A 19,530-nucleotide genomic window follows, 5' to 3' on the forward strand; every position below is an offset into this window, starting at 1 on the left:
GGAAAACGTTTCCTTACAACTGGGGGGGGGGAGGGGAACACACAATATATTATAGCTCCTGTATGCTGACCTTACAAAATCATAAAGTTTTGGCAAAGTAATTTTTCTTCGGGTTTTTTGTCTTTGAGCCTTTTTTTAAATCATCCCAGTTTCCTCTTCCCATCTCCTTGACAGTCTCTGGCTATACCCCACATTAAGCAATTAATTTTGAGCAATGCGAGAAGATCTGTAGATCAAAGCAGTACCACAGCCAAGGTTGCCAAAATATGAATCACACTACGTGGGTCGAGCTTTTAACTGGAGATAAGCAGATACTCACCACTGCTGCCACCACCACACGCATGGCCTGAAGCGATCCACAGGGTCTGTGAGCAGGTGACAAAGCGCACTTGGCATCGATGGGAGCCTCCAGTCTCCATCCAGAGGGACCCAGCTCACGTGCAGCAGAAACATGGTTTGCTGAGCTGACACACAACACAGCAAGTGGTGGTGACCACAGGGACTTGTGTTAAAAGCCCACTGCTGCTAAACCTTGGTACTAATGCTGCTTCTACCCTCCGGCTAAGAAATGCCGACAACCTCACCCACAAAATGCGCTGGGGAAGGGAGGGCAATGGAAGAGACAAAGTAAAATATGAGTAAGCGGCTGGATCAAATTTTCAAACATGACTTCGAACAAATTCTTCTTATGAGATGTTTCATTAAGGGCTAATTCTTTAGAGTCCCGACTGAAGTCCTTTAATGTAAGTTTCCCATAAAAACACAAGCAAAGCCCTGGTTGTGGCAGCTCAAATGGCATCATTAAAATGCAACACAGCCTACAACTTTTAAGTGTGAACAAAACCACAGCTTTTGCCTCCCAGCTGAACCACAAAACTAATATATTTTTGAACTCTTCATTAAAAACACATTTGTTTGCTCAGTTAAATGCCAAGATGAACTCTGAAATACCAAAAGGTTCAACTAAAAATCTCTTCTTTCTCTAACCCTTACATTATACAGTCACGATCTTCAGTCCCAACTTTCTTTATTTCACAACCATGTATATATATGTACAAAATAGCATGAAAGATATTGCTGACATTACAAATTACCATTCCCCTCTTTTTTCGTGTTTTTGAAAACCAGTCTTAACATATTGATTCTGAAACATTAAACTAAATCACCTCAAATTACTGAGCAGGGGACTCTACCCTAGCAGGTGAAAAAACAGAAGAGTAGTCCACAGCCTAGAAGGCAGCCAAGCCCCCAAACCTCCCCATCAGGAGCAAGTTCAGGAGCAGGGTAAGGAATGCACAGGAGACACTCGCCCTCCTCTCTGCATGGACTGTGCCAAAAGACCCCAAATTTCTCCTCCCTGGGTGCATCTGAAAAAGCATCAGGGCAGCACTAGAAACTGGCATGGAGAAACAGAAACAGGAAAAAAAGAATTAGAGGAACTAAAGCACAATGTAGACACAGGGAAAAAAAAAAAAAACCAACTTGGAAATGCACAGTAGCTTTTCATAAATACTGCCTGGAAACTAAGAGTCACCAGGGGAAAAAGCATCAGGAAGATTTATTTCTTAAAATACAACTTTTAACAACAGAAAGCCATTTGGAACAAAGACCTATTTTTGCAGTTATCACTACTGTTATACTATCATTCCCTCTGTAATTTACCATAGTACTTGCCAACAGCCAAGCCTCCAAAACAAGAATTGTGCTGGTTGAAAACAGTGCTTCGTGCTCCCCTCCTTAACCATCCCACACGCTGCACCGCCATTTTCAAGAAGAGATGGGCGCAGGAGAAAAGATCTGCCAGGGTGCTGGAAAAGGGCACCAAGATGGGACCAAGAGCTCAGACTGTGCAAAGCAGAGGCTCCGCAGCCTCTCCAGACATGCCCCTTCCACTGCCAGAAAGCATGTCCCAGCGCTTATAGCACACATCTCCCTGGACAGAGCTCAAGCCTTTTACCAAGTCTCTCTTTGCACTGGACCCTGAAGATACCATCCCTTTCCTCCTTACGGTTAACTTCATGTTTGAACACTATGCTCAACTCTTTTCTTAGCACACCCTAGTCTTTTCTCCAGACTAAATAAGCCCCCATTTTTCACCCTCTGCTCATAGGACATGTTTTCTACATTTCTGAGTCTTCTAGTTGCCACTTTCCACCACCCTTTCTCAGGCTGGTGCACAAAACCACTGTGAGGTTATGATGCCCAAATCTGATGAAGTCTTCCAGCTGAACCCTTTCCTAGACGCAAAACATCTTTCCTTACTACAGAAAAACATCCTTTACCATCCTGTGAGTCACATGCAATAATTCTATGTGCAAACTCCAATGTGGCTGCTTTTGCAACAGTGTAACTGCTGCCTCATGTCCGGGCTATGAGCAGTTACTGCTACTGGGCCCATCGCTCCCAGTCTGCCAGCGTACAGCCAGACCTTCCCATCACAGAGCTATCCCTCAGCCCCCTGCTCAGCCCCATTCAACTCCTCCTCCCAGACTCCTTCTCCATATGTCGAATAACTGTAAATTCAAAGCATCTTCTCAAATAGACACACAGCTCCACTCAGTTTCATCTGGGTATTTAATGAGCAGTCTTCATTCCTTTACCCACATCATTAATGGCAAATATTAATTAACACTGGACCTAGCAAAGACAACTTAAATCTCGCCACATTCACCTGTCTTGTTTCAAACTAATTAGCAACTATCCTTTCCTTTTTCTAAGCAACTGCAAACATTCCTATGAGCATTTCACCTAATCCATTTTTCCTTAGCTTGATCCTGGTAATGCGCATTGTCTGATAATCTGCATCATCTCCTGTGCAATTCTCACCTCACAAATGAACTTTCATGACCAAATCAGAAAGCTGGGCTTGTGATGCTTCATGTCTCCTTCACAATAAATAATCCCACAGATATAACAACTGTTTATGTGGGAAATGTATTAGAAAGTTATTGTTATTTATCATCCGCTTTTCCTACAGACTGTTTCAGCTATCCAACACATGTACTCAGCTCTCCATAGACTGCCAGTATACACAGATCTCTTACAAAACGCACATGAAGATTTTAATGCTACCATGACAGCATGGGAAATAAAGCCAGGAGTTTGAGATTATGAATAAATTATAGTATGAAGCAGGAGGGTAATGGTATTCTTTCCCCTTATAGTTCTAGAAAAAGCATAACAGGAACAAGTACCCAAATACCAAAACAGTAGCCATCGTATTTAACTGAAGAGACTTCCAGACAATACTTATCCTATAGGCACTAGAAAAGAAAGTCACTAAGCTTTAAGAATAGTCGTCTAAAATCCTTACTAAGTATTCACAACAAACAGGGTTGGATTTTTGCTTGTAATTCAGTACAAATTCACAATCTTCTTGTAAAAATCTAAAGACAGCCCATCTCACCTTAAGGCAGGTTAGAGATGCAAAAAGCAGCTAGCAAAGCCCGCAACTCTCTCGCACCTTCACTTCCTTCCACTGTCACAAAAGTATTTCAATTACACCTTTACCCAGCAACAAACCTATTCCTAATAACAGCCAGTGACTTAGTAATTCCAGGAACCAATTCAAATTTGCTGGGAAAACAATTTCCCACAGCGGCTTACCCCATTTCAGACAAACAATGCAGCAGGATGTCTAGAAGGATAGGTTTCATAAGGCAACTAACAAGTAACATCAAGCCATTTTATGAAATGCTCTGAAGTCCTGGGCCCCTGGGCACCCGGATGGTGACCCAATGCAGCAGTTATTCAGTGCATGTGTAATGCCAGCCACTCCGCAAAATACTCAAAACTTCATATTACTTGCTTGAAATTACTTGTTACACAATATAATTAACATATGATGAATGCAAAAAAGCAAATCAGGGGCTGAAACAACTACCCTTATAGGGAAAAGCTACTGAGACCCAGATACACATGGGATTAAACTTAAACCACCTAAGGTGCACACAAAGTTGTTTATAGTCTTCATGTACCAGTAGAATATTAACATTAGTGAAACATGGTAGGCACGGGTCTGTAAAAGATCAGAGGTAATGGGATAAATCTGGGGGGAGGAGGGAGAAAAGACCAAACTAACAAAACACAAAACCACCAAACCAAAACCCAAAACTTTAGGCTTAGCATCAAGGAAACATGCTGACAGTCAGAACTGCTGGTCCATATCCCCAGGGGAAGGATTGGAGGCTGCAGCTTTTGACGTTTAAACAAAGATTGGACAAGAGTCCTGGTAGTTGCACTGCCAAGACAACATGCTCCAGCTCAGCATTCCTCAAACCAGCCCGAGGGCAAGACAACAACAAATAGGACCCGAGTATAAAGAGAAGGACTGCACAAAGTGGTTTGTTTGGCCTTTCTGCACCCAGGACTGCACCTAGCCATGCAGACATGTTGCTGTGGAGCAGCAAGCACTGTTCATCAGCTACCGCACAGCACACGCGTGTATCACTGCACGTTGGCAAGAGCAAAGCAATTCCAAGTAGCTGTTCCACCCTTATGTCTCTCCTCCCTACATCAGAGACTGAGGGATATGGAGGGTAATGGTTTTAAACTGAAAGAGGGTAGATTTAGATTAGATATTAGAAAGAAATTCTTCATTATAAGGCTGGTGAGGCACTGGAAAAAGTTGCCCAAAGAAGCTGTGGCTGCCCCATCCCTGGCAGTGTTCAAGGCCAGGTTGAACACAGGGGCTTTGGGCAACCTGGTCTAGTGGAAGGTGTTCCTGCCCATAGCAGTGGGGTTGGAACTAGATGATATTTAAGGTCCCTTTCAACCCAAATCACTCTTTAACACTTTGATATAGAGTGAGGGATGCCACAGTGTACAGTTGCATGGAAGGACAGTTTCCGCACACCAGCTCAGGTACATGCTCCTCTTTTTCAGGACGAAATGTTGAGATGTATTACTTGAGCCTGCTGCAGGATGTATCTCTGAGGAGTGGGTATTCCCTGTGGCAAGTCACATTGCAATGTAGAGGAGTGCAGCAGAAAGAGACCACAAACACACATAGCAGAAGCCTGCAGTAGAACACCTGAATTGGGATATAAGTATCAGGGACTGGCAGGATGCTGCTTGAATCCAGAAGTAACAAATGTAGTTTGGTGCTACCTACCACCAGGAGCTGGAGAACAGGGCTTTGAGCCACTGACCAGCAAAACCAGGCTATTTAGGAGGATCTGGAACCATAAAAAAAAAAACCCAGTTCTTGAGGAATGAGAACATGTTTCACTGTTAGACACAGCCACATGTTGGCCAGTTGGATTTTAACTGTCAACCCACCTTGTCTGACTTGCACATCCTGTCCTGAACAGATGTGCTTGCGTGCATTTCCTAGAGCTGAGTGACAGCTACTTCATGTTGTGTTCTGAAGAGAGGTCTCAGGGAACATTTCAGAAGCAATGACCTAGATGACCTAGAAGCATCTCTTCCCGTAGATAATTTCCATAATTTAATGCAACTATATTTGTGCACAGTTATGGATATCTTTAGCGGAGATCTTAAAATAAAAGATGAAACTCTTCACCAAGTGTGAGAACCTCTAAAGCATGGTAACAGATGTTTCTGATGGCACAGCCTTGCCATTCTCATGCACTCTGCAGCAAGTCCCATGACCCCGCCACACACACGAGAGTCACAAATGCTAAAAGCAGCATCACGGTTTCTTGCTGGATCCTCCACACACCGACAATATAAAAGATGAAGGTCCAGATTTAGACTTCAGACTGAAGTAATATCAAACTGTGCATTTCAGTGCCTTCAAGCTACATCTCTGAAAAAAAACAAGAAACAAATCCCATAAGGTTTTAACTCCCCATGCAGCAAACGAAAAGGTCTTTAAGGCAGGACTCAAAGCGCCCAGCACGTTCAGGATAGCCGGCTCACACACCAAAGAGGGAATGATGCCAGAAATCTCTCCTCTTGCAGATTCAACTGCTGACTTGCAGCCCTGTAAACAGATACCTTCAGGAATCAGATCAATGCTTGGACCTTTTTTCCTCCTCTCCTCACATGCGCTCTTCAGACATCCAATTCAGCATTGCATAAGGCTTCAATGGTTGCCACACCTGCAAAGGCCATCCCACATTCTTCACCTTGCCTTCTCAGCCCTCCTTCTCTGTCCACCGAGATTCAGCCCCAATACCTCCTACCTACCAAGCCCAGCTACCAGACCCCAGGCCCCTTTCCCTTGCAGGACTCTGCTGCTTCTTCCTGGAGCATGCAAGTACCCACGGTCATCCCCACTGCTCTGATCGAAGCCCAGCCTGTGCAAGCTTTTACTGTGCCATTTAGCTCTGACCACTTACGTGCAGGATAGCCACTAGCTACTGGTGAGGAAGAGCTCATGCCTGAAGCCACCACCAGCTTTTATAACCCAAATGAGCCAGCTGAGCCTCTGTTCCCATTGTGGTCAATGCAAGCAAGGGAAGAAAAAAACAAACAAACAAAAAAACCCCCACCAAAACCAAAGCCACCCACAACTGGTTCACATCAGTTACTTTAAAGAAAAGATTAAGAATAATTTACATCTGGATTACGGGAGGAAAGCTATATCACAGTTGGATGACAGTAGTCAAGAAAAGACTGTGCTTCCTCTTCTGGCTACATTAAGTTACAATGCTCACCAACATACAACAGTGGGGTTCATACAGACTACAGAACTGGCATTTTCAAGTTTCTGTAACTGCTGTGGCTACAAGGAATTTGAGTAAACAGTGGATATACTGTGTATTCCTGGCCTTGAAGGCAGTCTGAGCAGCCACACAAAAGTCACCCTCAAATAGCTCACCTCCTATCAAAACATTTAGTCAGTATTTAACTGAATAATAGTCAGTTTCCAGAGAAACAAAAGGAAAGGCAAGAGAAAAGTAACACAGTGTTAACTTCATGTGCTCATCACAATAATTTAGAGTACTTTCAACATCCTTCATCAAACTCGGTACATTGGTATTTGTGAGATTTCACAAGGAAAGGCCCCTTGTTCTCTCTCGGTCAGACATGTGATCATCACACTAGCACTCAGATTGCCACTTCCCCCTGCAAAGAAACTCCATAAATAAATAAAGTACCCAAGCTTTGCACTTAGACCACAAAACACAAAACTTGGAGCACAATCAAGTGACAATTAACGTAGCAGCAGACACGAAAACACAGTAAACAAGACCTCATCAACTTCATCCTTCGTGGCTGCAAATTCCACAGCAATAACCAAAAATGACTTCTTCCTTGACAATGATCCTAAATGGTCAGAAAGAGTTGGTGTTTTTTTACTGCTATGAAAGAGAAACCTGTGTCAACTACTAATCCTTTCCCAACGCCATTCCCGCTCAGACAAAACACATGATAAGTTCTGAGAAACGAGCAAGGAAATTTTGGCCTTGGTGAAGTCAACAGGAATTAAAGTCAGTGCCAAAACAAAGCCAGAAATTAGCAAAGCATTTATCTGATAAATTTGTGAGCAGAACTCCCAAGCAACAAAACTGAGGTTTTTTTCTTCTCAAAGTTTCCTGATGCAAATATGTTGGGGAAGGGTGGGAGTTTGCAAGATCAAGTTGCAATGCAACAGAACTACTCGTTTAAAAGCACCCACTGCCAGAAGAGCTGACTGTCAAAAATAAAAATGTGACCTTTAATAAAATTGTCTATAAATATACAGACCTTTATGATTTCTTGTAGTTTATTCAGGTAAGACTTCTGCTACATAGAGCTATCATGTTTGCAGAGGCCAAGCTTTTGACATTGCTTAGCAAGGGGTTAAACTAGACATAGAGAGACTACCACTCGCATCGGCATGGATGGGTTGTATGAACAGGTTTCCACAAGTTCTGAGGCCCCTCACAGCATACTGGTATATCTGCACTTCGGGCGTACAAACCGCACCAATGCCTCCTGTGCTACACTTGCCAAACCCCATTATGATCCTCCGGGGGGAGGAAGAATAAAAATTAAGAAAAGACAACTTGCTTTAATAGGTTTGCTCCTTGAGAGTTTTGCATCACTTCTGCTTACCTGGAGCACAAAAACTTCTATAATCCTGCTATAATCCTGTCAGTCCTGGAAAGCTCAACAGAAAAAGTAAACATAGGAGCTGAGCTTCTTCTCCCTTGAGAATTGCCATCATGCAGTTAAACCCACAATTCTGACTGATTTTATCTCTACGAGCCTGTAAGAGGCTATGAACAGGCAGAGGCAGTACAGCATACCCTAATGTGGCATTAAGACCTGTAAGTCACAGGTCTAAAGATGCTTTATTATGGCCAAAGAAGTCTGGTATGGGAGCAAAGCAGGCTCAGCTTCCATAGGCCTTGTGCAAGGGCTGACGCTAATGCCTTTTACTCAGAATTAAAGGTGTATGACCAGCCTGATCATTGTAACATGGCTATACACTAGTGCAACACCTCAGAATTGCTAGAAAAGCTAGCTTCCCTGATAGAATGAGCTTAATATAGACTCCCTAAAATTATTTCAAGGAGGAAAGGAAAAAAAGCACTTTGGCAGAAAAAAATATCATAGGGTAGAAAATAGTTAGAAAGGATTTGACACCTGCATCCTGGTTACTTTTAAGTGTTTTGAAAGTTACCCCACTAAACCAATGCTTTACCACTGTCTTGTTTTTCTAGCAGTTCCTCTTGATACCTAAAAGTACATTTACTTTTGAAACATACTTATTATCAGTACAAAACACGCATCAGCAACTGTATTTACTTTAAATCGCACTGATTTAACTTGCTTAACAAAGCACAACTTACATATGTACAGGCATAAGAGGACAGAAGTTTTTATTAAATACATAAGCAAAATATCACATCGATACAACCATTCACTGAGAAGTGTTATAGCATGAATACTTTATTTTCTATGAATATCAAAAAATACAACTTGATTTTTCAGTGGATGATGCTTTTATACATATGTAAACCCATACAAATGTACCAGCCACAGAAAGTTACACCTCACATAAAGACCCTGACAAGGGAAAAGCCTCTCTATCAGGCCCAGCAAACCTACACAAATCTTATTTAAAAACAAATGACAAAAAACAACCTAACAAACAAAACAGCAACAACAAAAACCCAACAACAACCAACCAACCAACCGCAAATAATTTGGAAGTCCATAGCGTCTGGAGTCTGGTACAGGAGACAATTTTTATTTGACCTAGCTGATTTATAGGGTCCCAAGACGACTGAGAGACACTCACTAGAAACACTGTTTTCTCCAATAACAAGGAAAAAGCTGGGAAGTCAAGGCAAAAAGAAGAGGGGACAGCCAACTGGAGACTACAAAGGCATCAAAGACATGGTTGGGAGAGATAAGTAGGAACTATAAATCACATTCAAGTTGTTGTGTGCACTTGGGGCTTTTTTTTCTTTTCCCTTTTTTAATTTACTTTAGATGTTTTTTCCAGCTCTTAACCCATTCATACCTCAGAAGTGGACTGTTTGAAATGTGGAAGTCAAGCATGCACAAGTGAACATGCAGAATAATCTTAATAATCTTTTCAATAATCTTAAAAAGGGAATGAAATGACACCTGCAAAAGCTATCAGACTTCAGCAATGTAAATTAATGCATATCCCCGTTTGCTGTTACGTGTAGAGGCTTCTGAAAATCTAAAACAAGTACACAGAAGATGCCAAACAAAAGTTCTAAGACAGCACTTAAGCCAGATTAATCCATGTAATGGGAGTCACGGGGCTCTGACTGATACTGAGCTGATTGTCAGGAGCGCAAGCTTTCTAATAACTTACGTCCCACCTTCTTAAGTGTTATGGCATTGATAGAGGAAGAAAAACAAAACCACCACATGCCTAGCAAAGAAATGTATGTATTCAGCTTTAAGTAATAAAGGAAAGAGAATACACTAAGTAGCGACACATTAAGTCATTTTTAACCTCCTCCTCCTTCCCCAAGCTCAGGCCAGAGACTTTATACTTGATAACACTTGTACCACAGCTATTTCACCTCTGTACAGGCACACAGATCAGACTACAGAAAGTCAGATCTCCGCCAAGATTGCAGGAGCATACATGGATGTAACCTGCTAGTCACTGGCAAAATCATGTCCAATTGCCAGGGTAAGTAAATGCTTTGTATGTTAAGCTGTATAAAAATTTATTTTGATCAAAAATATGCGTACTACCAACTTCAATAGACTTAAACACCTGAAAAATACCTGAATAAAGAAAAACTACTCAAATTTTCACAAAATGTCACTGGGAAACTACAGTACAGGATCTTTAAAAAACAAGAGGAAAAACACCCCACAACAAAACCCAAAACAAAATCCTCTAAATTGGTGGATACCAGTTGCAAAGAGCACACAAAACCATCCTGCATTGTTTTTATTCATACAAAAATGTGGAATTATTTCATCCCAGAGTTTTTTTCACCCTTTTTTTCTATTTTTTGACCTCAAAAGTGAAGAAGCACTAACCAAGGAAAGGGCAGGGCACAAAATTAGTTTCTGTAACACAGACAAACTATTTTGCAAAAAAAATCCCATCGAAGAATCAATACCATTAAGCAGGAGAGAATGTTACTTCCTACGTATGCCAACAGCCATTCCAATATTGCTGCTCGTAAACAAGCACCTTGTATTAAGATCAACCTTGTAGTTCCTCCCTCACTCTTAGCACATTCTGCTGCAGAACTGCAAGTTCAAATTTGTCAGACAAAATGCTTCACTTACTTCTTAAGCTTGCTCATTTTATGCTACACTGGGAATGGTTATGTTGCTAACATAAGGAAGACTGCAACTTCATTATCAGGTTTAAGTATCTGCCTTTCAGTTGCTTAAACGACAGTCAGTTTGATTTTTGTAAAAAACCACAACTGCTCTGGAACTAAGCTGAAGAGTTGCTAGAACTCCCTCCAGGAAGGTTAACGCTATCAAAGCCCAGCAACGCTGATGACCGAGCGGTAACCTCTCCCTTGCCAGACCGCCCGCCAGCAGTTCTTGGGGAAAAAAAACAACCAAAAAAACCAACCCCACAACAAACTATCTTCTGTGCTTGAAATGAGCGTTTCTTCTCCTTCCTACCAAACAACATTTAACAAGGTTTACCTCGCACTGCAGAGTAATCACCTGTTATCACTATCTCAGTCAGTTACCTGCTGGGAAAAGAACCTATTTGCATGAAAGCAGGAACAGGAGTATGAGTTCGTTACTCCTCTTCCCTTGCAAGTACTAATAAAAGAGGGAGACGTATTTCTGCTACCTCTTCTTCTGCTGAGGCACCTTCTCAACAGATAATTGCTGAGCCTACCATTTTCTCGTGTGGATTCCTAACGCACTCACATGCTCTGTATTTTAGCTCCACGAGGTGTTTCAGGGATTTTTTGTTGGTTGTTCTTTCTTTTTTCTTCTTTCATTAAAGCCAAAACCTGGGTGAGATATGGCACTGTTTCGAACAGTGAGTTCTCTACAGCCACTTTGATATCAAATCTTGCAAATTAACACTGGAAGAATATTAAAGAAACACAAGCAGTTAAAAGCAGAACAACAAAGAGAATTAAAAACTGCAAGTAATCCCACTAGGGACACTCTTTCCTTCCCTTGACAGGACACACATTTTTCCTATACATTTTTGTAACCAGCACTTCAAGATGTTATATTTTGTATCTGGCAGCAGAACAAAAACACTGCCATTTTATTCTCCTATAACTGATACACAGGGAAGATTTAAATACTTGTGCATAAAACTAGTGATTTTCTCAGTATCTTATGCTCTTTAAAGCAAGCGTTAGTTAAAAATCATTGGGTCTGTTAAACCAATACTCACATTTTTAAGTAGTATGAACGAAAACTCAGAGTTTGGTTATGATTTTCAAGTGCCTGTGAACACCAATGTTACCAACCTAGTAGTGTACCAACCTAACAACCAAACTGCATCTAACAACCAAAATAACTTCAGCAAAAGACTTCTGTCTAACATTTGTAGCAGGTCATTTCCATATTTAAAGAATTTCAGCCATCCAGTATTACATGATAAACTATATACCACAGTTAAAAGCCATTTAGCACACAGACATGTCCTATCCAGAAGTTTTCCTCCCACTTCTTGATTATCTACCCAACAGCATGTTCCAAAAACAAGAACTACCTGTAAATTTAAAACACAGCTTGGAAAACACTTTGTAACACAGTCGCACAGAATTAACTATGTGTAATAAATGCTCCTGGTCAGTTGTTTCGCTTTGCTCAGCCTGGTAAGCAGGGTGCCACCCCTCCCTTTGGCATCCCAGCATCTACTCACCCACTGCACAGCGCTCACCCTTGGAAGCTGTTGGACTTGCTGTGCATCAAACCACTTGTGCAGGTGCAAAACTGCTCTTTAGGGCATGAACAAGAGCCTGAGTAAAGGCAACCACACCGTCAGGAGCTTTTAGCAGCTATGAGAGACTCTCAGAAAACATTTGAGAAGTTTTTTTAGAGTAACAGGGGAAAACAAAGGATAAAGAAGGGGTGGGTGGGGAAAGCCCTGGACAGTAGATTAGCGAAATACTACATAATTCCCTAAAGACCATATGACAAGCATATTCAATTTAGCAACCAGTCAGGCATGTGTATAAACCTGTTTTCTAACATCTCCCTACAGCTATAATTAAAACACAAGGAGGCATTAACGACACGATATGTTTTGTTCAGCATTCAATTCAATAAGCAAGAAACACAGCTCTGCAATCTAATGCTGTAGCAGGTGTACTTTAAAGAAGGAAAGCACTCCAACATTTTCAAGCAAAGTTTTAACGAGCTAAAGCAAGCATCCCAGTGTTTAATCCAGGAGAAAGTTATAACAAATAGCAGCAGTAGTCACGAGCTTACACTCCCACCTTCTCCTGCTCCTCTGAACAGGGCGACTTAACAAGTGCCAGCGGAGCCTCCGCAGCCACGCTCACAGCTCAGGGTCTCTTCCATCTCTTTAAATCCAAGAAAAGCTTGCATTACAGCTCTGCAAACGCAGGAGATTTCATTAGGCCCAAGATCACACGTCCCAGAGCGCTCTAATCCCAAAATTCCTTGTCTCCTACACACTGAAACAAGATCTTAAATGCTAGAAAAGTTCAGATGCCATCTAGAAAAGGGTGACTGGGAAGTAAATAAATACGAAAGGGCGAACAGCCTAGGGAAACAGGGAGGTGGTTAGCAATTACACAGACATCTCTCCACAGAAGGCAACACCCAGGCTGTCACATCACACTTCTAATACTTCTTTGCCAGATACCATCTTACAGCTGAAGTAAGTTGAAACTTCAACAAAATTAGTATCTATAAACATACTTTTCAGGGGTTCTGAACATCAGATGTGCAGTTGTAGCTAGAAGATAGTTTAAAGGAAAATAATTTTAAAGTGACGGTGCAACTTGGATAAATATAAACCACCTCTCACACTTTTTTTTATTTTAAATAGCAGCATTAAGCTAAAATCAGCTGTGTGCTAAAATGCAAAATTTCATATAGTTATCTCACTTTTCAGAGGTGCCACCAAGCAGTACAGATCTCCAGCATCTCCCACTCCCACCTGACCCAGCCTCCGCCAGCACAGAACCTGCCAGGGCCCTGACATAACATTTTATACATCAGCTCTTCAAGATGCAAATAGCATCTGTTAGCTTCCATTACATAAATATCCCCCGATAAGAGCTATTATTAACTTGTTAGTTTCCATTTTAAGTAAAGTATGTAAAAATTGCGTTTATGTCTCCAATTACATGAAGCCTCAAGTGTTATAAGCACTTTCAAAACTGCAGAGAAATAACACACGATTCCAGAGGAAGGGTTCCCCTCTCCAGAAATTCAAAAGCCCCGGGGAGCCCTGAGCTGTGGCTCCCACAAAAATTGTGGGAGTGGTGAGAAATTAAGCTGGCATGATCAAACTGCAAGTTTTGGCTAAGTCCATTTCTGTCTATAATGCAAGAAGTCACCAACCTAGAAGCAACGACACCTCTGACCTAGACAGAATAGCAAGGGTATGGTCATAAAATATATCACAAGAATGATCACCACGCTTAACAAAATACTAACTTTTCAATTCTTTGGCACTAAATTGCTCTGGATATTCTGAAGAGTGTGCATAACATTACAGTACCAAACCTATTCAGGTAAGAGCCCTCAAAACCTTATACCAACTTCTAAAGGAGACTTCTAGGGACTAAAGGAGAAAGATGTGCCACAGAAACAGAGGTTTATGTAACATTTTCATCCATGGATCATAAAAGTTGCACTACAACCATGGGTCCATGTTCCTAATCTGGATATATCCCTGGTTGTGCTGAGCTAATCAAAAATATACAGACACCAAGCCGTGCTCCTTACCCTGTGGGGCATAATGGTCAGAAAACAATTTCAAAGATTGAAATAAGCTACCTAAACAGCCCCCAGGGAGCAACGAAATGGTATCAATTTCCAACTCAAACTCGAGGCAGCTTGTACCGGGTTTAACTTCACTTCTCACCAGCAGGTCTAACAAATCCAGCCATTTCCGCCATGGCCTTGGGCACCTGCCACCATACCATGCCAGGCAAGAGTTCAGGCCATCAGTCAAGACACCTCACAGGGCAGCCGCAGCAAGCTCTGTGGGATAAATGCTCTACAGCACTCAGCACATGGTAGCTACTACAGTGACCGCACGCATGCGTGCCTGCTCAGGTGTACACACATAGAGCTGGACAGGTAAATGAGCAGCCTTTGGAAACCCTCCTAAGTGAGCCACCCAGCTCTACAAAAACTACATGTTTTTTAAAAACTAAAAGTCCACAACAACCTCAGGTATCCCGATAAATTCCAGATGGAATCCTGATTTTCTGCCAGAGAGGAAGCCCATAGAAGTGTGGAGAAGGAAAAAGCTGGGTTCATTCTAACACTTCCACTGAGATCTTTTAGCCGAGGCTTTTACATTCACAGCGGATTTCCAGGATTTTAACGAGATCCCAAATTAACACGCATCCTTGCCAATAAATGCCACTGCGGATGTTCCTGCATCAGCTCTCTAGCAAATCTTTGCAGGCACCTGCTACATGAACATAATGCAAGTAAACAAAAAACCCAAACCCACAGTTGCACTGACTGACTCAACTCAGGGGAATTTTTCCTGCTGAGGGAGGGAAGCCTGTTCTGTAAAATGAACCTAGAAAGAGGAAACATCAAATGAAGGACAGGCAACAGAAACAGCTCCTGTTATTTTGATGACTTTTACCGAATCTAAAGCCCAACTTTTGGAGAAGAGAGCTTTTTTTCCTGCTTCTCTTTGGCACTAAGAACAGGGCATGTCATGTCTAGTCTGCAAAGAGGTTAGAAGTTCAGCTAAAAAAAAAAAAAAAGCAAACCCAAAGCCAACAATAAAAACCAACAAAACTTTGGATCCTAAGAGCATTAACTTGCCTTGAAAAGGCACTTTCCTAACTAAAATTGCATTTTTCCCCTTCAGTATGTGCAGGTGAAAGCTTCTGATGTCCTGCTAAGGAACTCTGTGGCAGGCCTGAAAGTTACACTAGCATGCCTTCATCCAAGTGAGCTCTCTCCTCTCTAAACCCACCCGGCTCCCACGCTTCCAGCTTAGCTCTAACCATGGCCAAGATATGGTCTTGCTTTGCAGAGATTAGCAGGTGTGCTCGAGATGCTCTACAGAACAGCCCACAACAAGCATCAACATGACGTAAAGAGTTGGCTGCAGATGAAACGTTCTGCGTGCACCAAGACAAAATACAGCCCTCTTAATCTTTCAGTTTTAGTGCAAAGGCTCTTTCACAGTAACAGAGAAGCGCAATAGCTTCCAAGTTATTCCTAGTGTATTTTAATCACAGGATTTCTAATCACAACTGGATGCTGTCTCCAGCATCCCTGTCTCCTTTAAAGTACTGCACTAATTTAGTGGTATTTTAAAGTATGTAGCTGCTCATTACAACAATTTGTGAATAATAAGCTGAACTCTTCAAATAACTATAAATGCTCCTTATAAAGTGTAGTTAAATAAAGCAGGAAAAAGTAGCATTTATTCTTCCCGTCAAGACACATTTTGAGGTGCCCCATACCCCGTTTTCCCATCAATCACTACAGAATTACTTGCAAGTACCACTTTTGCTACATCCCCTGCTGCTAACCGTACCGGTCGCTGTGTGTCCTTTGCAGAAAGATGGGCAACATCACAGCGAACACCGTGCGAGGGAGGAAGGTGGCTGGATGTGGAAAGCCGAAGCCGGGCCCTTCCGTTCCTACCCCTACAAGTGCAGGGTGCTCCGAGGCGCTCCCCGCGCCCGCTGCTCCGCACAAAACTTACCTTGGCAGCAGCGGGCCGGGCAGGCGGGCCGCGCTACCGCTTCATTGTCAAACTCAGTTCTAGCAAGTTCCTCGACATACCGGCGGAGCGGTGCTCGGCAGCGGACAGCCGCCCGGCTGCCTGTCGGCCCGCCCGCCCGCCACGCCCAGCCGCGCTCCGCAGGGCCCCGCCGGCTCGGGGACCGCCGGGTCGCCGCCTCTCCGGGCTGCGGCGAACAAAAGGGCTCTCCGCCGGGGACCGCCCAGCCGCTACCGCCCGCAGCGGGCACGGCCCGCCGAGCGCGGGGCCGGAGCGGCGGAGCCGCCGCAACTTTTCCCTCCGGACGCGGCCGGAGCCGCAGCGCCCACGCCGGACAGATGGACGGGCGGTCGGCCCGCCGCGGCACCGCAGGGACGCTGCCCGCCCGGCACGGCCCCACGTACCCGCAGGACCCGCTGCCTCCCCCCGCTCGCCGCTGCTTCCTCCTCCCCCTCCTCCTGCCCGGCCTTGGCGCCAAACGCCGCCGCCGCCTCCCGCCCGCCGCAGGCCCGGCGCCTCCCCCGCGCACAGGCCCGGCGCGGCGGCCCCGGCGGCCCGGCGCCCGCCCCCCGCCCCGCCTCCATGCGGGCAGCCCGCGCCGCGCTCACCTCCCGCCGCCGGCGCGGCACGGCCCGGCGCGCCGCCGCCTCCTCCGCCTCCTCCTCCTCTGCTCGCCGGCGTGGGCGGCCGCGGCCGTCAGGGCTGGCGCTCCCGCCGCGACGGCGGCTGCTGCTCCTGCTGCGGCGGGTGCGGGTGCTGGTGTTGGTAGTGCCGCCGTCCCGCGCCGGCGCGCATCGCCTCCGCCCGCCCGGGCCCGTGGCCGGCGGCGGCTCCCGCCCTGCGTGCCGGCTGCTCGGCTCGCCCGCCCGCAGCCAGGCCCCGCTCCTCCTCCGGCAGCAGCCGCACAAGAGCCCTATTGTATTATTGACACTGCTGGGCTGCAGGCCCCGCCTCTTCCCCTTCCCTTCCCTCCCTTGCCGGGCCTTCCTGCCAGCTGCGCCGGCTGAGCCGGCCCCCGCCCCGGCGAGCGGGCGGGAAGGGGCCTGAGGGGAGACGGCCCGCGGTCAGGCCTCAGTGGCAGCCCCTCGGGCGGGCGGCAGCGCTGAGGGGAGCGAGCCCTGCCCAGGCGCGGTGGGAGGCGGGAGTTGGCTCCCGCTGCACTCAGGCGGCGCTTCTCCCTTCGAGGGGCCCAGCGCAGGTGATGAGCAAGTGGCAGCGCCTGGCCCGCGTCCCCAGAGCCACCCGCTACCGAGACCCAGCGTCAGGCAGGGCGACTGGTGGCGGGGCTGAGGTGGCAGGGCACCCCGGCACATCCCGCCCGCCTTCCAGCAGCTTCCGAGGGCACCACGCGCCCATCCCTGCCCGGCCCTGCGCTAAGTTGAGAACATTTTATATGAGTGGCACAACTTGTAAAATGGTGATCATAAAGTCTGCCGTAGGACAGCTTTTAGCCAGCTATCGGTGCTAATTGTTTGGCCCGTGACAGAGTTCCCCATCGAAACAATATTTGATAGAAAGCACAGTAGGCGGCATCAGTTAGAATAAAGGAAGCAACGGCAAAAATTTGGCAAACCTCCTCCATTATTAGGCCCCACACCCACACATATTTCCCAAACTGCTGTTACCAAGTATCACTTGCGTCAAACACGCTGCAAAACCCCTTTGCCTTCCTTACCAGAAGGACTGCCTCAAAGAGATTTATCTGCAGAACACCCTTCAGCTGCCGCAGCCCTGTCATCTGTGCACACGGTAACTGAAGCACGGAAAGGCTATGGAAACTCATCAGAGAAGGAAATCAAACCTGCGGTCTCAAATATGGGATACAGCCCTTGTCTCTAGGCCAGGCACGGAGGAGAAACAACAAAAATTTAATAACAAGGAATACGAAGGAAAATTATTCTTGTAGAGGACTTACAAGAAATCTGGAGAGGGACTTTTTACAAGGGCCTGTAGTGACAGGACAAGAGGGAACGGCTTTAAACTGACAGAGGGTGGATTTAGATTAGATATTAGGAAGAAATTCTTCCCTGTGAGGGTGCTGAGGCACTGGCAAAGGGTGCCCAGAGAAGCTGTGGCTGCCCCATCCCTGGCAGTGTTCAAGGCCAGGCTGGACGGGGCTTGGAGCAACCTGGTCTAGTGGAAGGTGTCCCTGCCCACGGCAGGGGGTTGGAACTAGACGGTCTTTAAGGTTCCTTCCAACCCAAACCTTTATGATTCTATGAATGAAGAGACAAGCAGCAAGCGTGGCAGGGATGGTTTGGCATGCCTGAGCTGCACTTCTATGGCGTTCCCAGATGGCAGCCAAAGGATGAGGGGAAATGGATCGTAAGAAAGGCAAAATGTTCAAGCCAAATGTTCCACGTAGCTCAACAGCCTCCCACCTGCTGTAGAAAGTCACAGCCCCCCCACATCGACTTCCTCCTGGTCCAAGTGGGTATTCACAATAAGAATCTTCCCTCATGTACTCTGCAAGCCTCCAACAGCTTCTCATTCAGATTTCCCAAGCAGGATGTGTGGCACGTCTGTTCAGTAGCCCTCAACAGATCACTTCTCCAAGTACCTGTCCAAGTCAGCTTTCACCGAATCCATGTAGGCTTCTGATTGTAAATCACAGCTGGCTGATCCAAGGACTTCCATGGATCTACTACCTGCTGCAAAAAGAACCCTGAACGACCCAATAATCTTTTTTCTCTTGACTATCTGGTTAATATTTCTGTGTGCAATATTGTAGTGTAGCTTTCTACAAATACAGTTAGACAGCAACCAAACAGTGATGCCGACACGGATGACTTCCTTCACGCACCGGTGATCACCTTCTGTTCATTAATATATACTTGCCAGGAAACCACTCTGAGCAGCTTCAGAAAACCACAGTCTCAAGTAAAACACCAAGAACACTCCCCCCATCATCACCACTTGTGGAATCCTCTCTATCAAACTGGGTGGTCCAGGCAGCAGGGCAGGCAACACACCCACAAGACAAGAGATTTGAAGTCCAAAATTAAGAGAATTCAGAGTGATAAAACCAGGTCTATGTGCAGTAGAAAAAGATCTGTTTCCTAATCATAAAGGAATTTTAAGCCTGATTGAGTTAAACAGAAACTATTTTCAAGTACCAATATCTTCACTCGTATTTTCTATTCTTGTATGTCCATGAAATCTGCTTAGTGGAGCATGTAAAGTATCTGCCATTCCGAAGGACAATGAAGGACAATGTTTCCTTCCCATCAGTGAAG

The 19,530-nt window shown here is 45.0% G+C and overlaps 1 protein-coding gene across 3 annotated transcripts in view; it reads right to left on the reverse strand.

The window, feature by feature from the left end:
- Positions 1–17,304, reverse strand: part of JADE3 (jade family PHD finger 3) — a 67,429-nt gene extending 50,125 nt beyond the window's left edge. For 2 of the 3 annotated variants that reach the window (XM_030476745.1, XM_030476744.1), the window contains exon 1: positions 16,903–17,304. The gene's annotated coding sequence lies outside the window, so the exon portion shown is untranslated. Of the gene's footprint in view, positions 1–319; positions 1,557–16,902 lie in introns of those variants that run through there. The other variant, XM_030476743.1, reaches the window with a different exon arrangement.
- Positions 17,305–19,530: the final 2,226 nt, after the last annotated feature.

The sequence above is a fragment of the Strigops habroptila genome, chromosome 2 (assembly GCF_004027225.2).
Source record: "Strigops habroptila isolate Jane chromosome 2, bStrHab1.2.pri, whole genome shotgun sequence".
Lineage (NCBI taxonomy): Eukaryota > Metazoa > Chordata > Aves > Psittaciformes > Psittacidae > Strigops > Strigops habroptila.